We start from the raw sequence: 3092 nt of genomic DNA on the forward strand, positions 1-3092 counted from the left end.
CCATTGTAAATGCTAACGTTTCCTTAGTTTCTTTCACCGATTGCTCATTGTTGATATGAGCATTTAGTTAGAAACCCAACTGATTTTTTGTCTGGTGACCTTGTACCATGTCACTTTGCTAAATTCACTTGATAGTTCTAATTGAATTCCTGTAGAATCTTTGGGGTTTTCTTTATATAGGATTATGTCATCTGTTAAAGGATGGTGATTTTTTTTTTTTAATTTAATTGTGATTGTGGTGAAAGTTTACAGAGCAAATTTGATTTTCACTCCACAGTTCTTACACATTTTGTCTCATGACATTGATTCCAAAACCAAAAAAACCAAACCCACTGCCATTGAGTCAGATCCTACTCACAGCGAACCCTCCTTGCCCTCCTTGGGTTTCTCAGGCGGTATCACTACAGAAGTAGATTGCCCAACCTTCCTTCTGAGGAATGGCTGATGGGTTGCATTCCCCATAATATAACAGCTCCCTTCCCATTTCCTGCCTGTGGTTACGTTTTCCCTGTGTCCTTCTTTCTTATGAATTCCTGACTTCTGAGCTATGTCCCTGCAAATATTGCCCTTCTGGTCTCCTATGGTTGATTGGGCTAAGGAGTATACCTACCTGGTGTAATTGTTTACATTGTTCAGCTGTCTATTGTTTGAGTGGAAGCCAAAAAAGTGAGTTCAATTCCAGGCCCAAAGAGTGATGAGAGGCCATAGTCTTGTGGGGTTTACCAGTCTCTTTCAGATCAGTAAGCCTGACCCTTTTACGATTTTCAGTTTTGTCCCATGTTTTTGTCCCATTCTATCCAGGATTCCTCTACTGATCCCTTTCAGAGGGGCAGACAGTGGGAACTGGACATTGTCTAGTTCTTCTGATCTCAGAGTCACGTAGGCATGGTTTACTAGTCCCTTGGACTAATTGTTTCCATTTGTGTGTGATTTTCTTCTTTCTTCTTTCCTCTAGAAGAGGAGAGACCAATTGCTGCATCTTTTTTTTTTAATTGTGATTTAGGTGAAAATTTACAGAGCAAATTCACTTTCCATACAGCAGTTCACATACACTTTGTCTTGTGACATTGACCACAATTTACCACAATGCAACAGCGCCCTCCCACTTCCTCCTGATAGTCACCTCTTCCCTGTGTCCATGGCTCCATGCACCCCTGCCCCATGAGCTGTCTGTCTGTGCATAAACAGCCCTTCTTTCTCCCATGATTGTTCTCTCCAAGGAGAGTATCTACTTGAGGTAAATGTTCAACTCATATGCCTGTCTTTTGTTTGGCTAGAAGCCACAGGTGTGGGTTCAATTCCAGACCTGAAAGGCAGCTAGGGGCCATAGTTTCAGTGGTTCCACCAGGCTCTATCAGACCAGGAAACCTGCCCCCCCCTTTTTTTTCCCAAATGATTTTGAGTTTTGTTACACATTGTTCTCCTGCTCTATCCATGGTCTCCTACATAGATCCCCCTCCACATAGTTGACAGTGGTAGCAGGGCACCATCTAGTTCTTTTGGTCTCCAAGTCATATAGGCCATAGATCACATGGTGTACCAGTAACTGGAACTAATTGTTTCCATGAATCTTTTGTTTTCTTCATTCTTCTTTGCTCTGGTCAAGGAGAGATCCATCATTGCATCTAGATGTCTCCTTCGAAGATTTTAAGATTTCAGTCTCTACTTGCTAAATAGGAGGTGAAACAATGTTTTGTATAGTATGTTATGTCAATTGAGCTTGATGTCCTCTGTGACTATGGTCCCAAGCCCACAGGTTCAACTACTCACTCCCTCTGGGTAGCTGGCTATGACTATAACCTTGTCCCTTGTCAGCTCTACTATACACCTGGGAATTCAGATCATACAAATACAGTTATAAGACCATTGTCTGCCAACCCTATATATGGTCTTGGGTACTCTCCCCACTTTATAGACATACCTAGTAGTTCAGCTTGTCCACCCCTCTATCCACCCCTATTCCCATGTTTCCCTTCACTGACAACGCAGTATTGTATGTGTAAAAGGGTTCATCTTTGCTTTCTGTATCTCCCATGTACCTCTCTATGTCTTCCTCTTCCTGAATGCCACCATGGTGATCACTCACATTTGGTACGTTGTGCTTCTCTTCACCCAAATCAATACTTATCTCTACCTATTTAACAGTGTTCTCTACGCTACCCTACAACCCCTGGTAACCAACAAAGGAAATTTCCTTCCATACAGAAACCTTTCCTTGACTTTTACAATAATGGACTAATACAATATTTGTCCTTCTGTGATTTACTTAATTCACATAGCATAATATCCTCCAAGTTTATCCACGTTATGTGCTGTTTTGAAGATTCTAGGTTATTCTTTAGGGTTGCATAGTATTCCATTGTGTGCATGTACCATAGTTTGGTTATCCATTCCTCACTTGGTGGACACCTAGGTTGTTTCCATCTTTTGTCTATTGTAAATAGTACTGTGATGAACATGGGTGTGCATATGTCTGTTCTTGTCATGGCTCTCACTTCTTTAGGATATATACCTAGTAATGGAATTGCTGGGTCAAGTGGTGTTTCTAATTCCAACTTTTTAAGGAATCACCATACTGCTTTCCACAGTGGTTGTACCATTTTACAGTCCCACCAGCAGTGTATGAGAGTCCCAATCTCTCGACATCCTCACCAGCATTTGTTGTTTTCTGTCTTGTTGAACTTTGCTACTACTAGTGCTGGAGAAAGATTGTATCTCATTGTTGTTTGATTTACAGCTCTCTGATAGCTAATGATTGTGAGTATTTCTTCATGTTTGTTGACTGCCTAAATATCCTTCTTGGTGAAAGGTCTATTCATGACTTCTGCGCATTTTTAAATTGGATTATTTGCCTTTTTGTTATTGAGGTTTTGGAGTTTTCTATAAATTCTAGAGATAAGTCATTTGTCAAATATATCATTGACAAATATTTTTTCCCAGTCTGTAAGTTCTCTTTTGACTATTAAGAGAAGTCATTGGAAGGACATAAAAATTTGATTTTTAGAAGGTACCATTCATCAAGTTTCTCTTCTTTGTGCATTTTGGGTTATGCTTGATAGTCTATTTATGCCACATATTAGGGCCCCTGCATT

This window comes from Orycteropus afer, unplaced genomic scaffold (assembly GCF_000298275.1).
Source record: "Orycteropus afer afer isolate SDZICR_OR568_19922 unplaced genomic scaffold, OryAfe1.0 scaffold00847, whole genome shotgun sequence".
Taxonomy (NCBI): Eukaryota; Metazoa; Chordata; class Mammalia; order Tubulidentata; family Orycteropodidae; genus Orycteropus; species Orycteropus afer.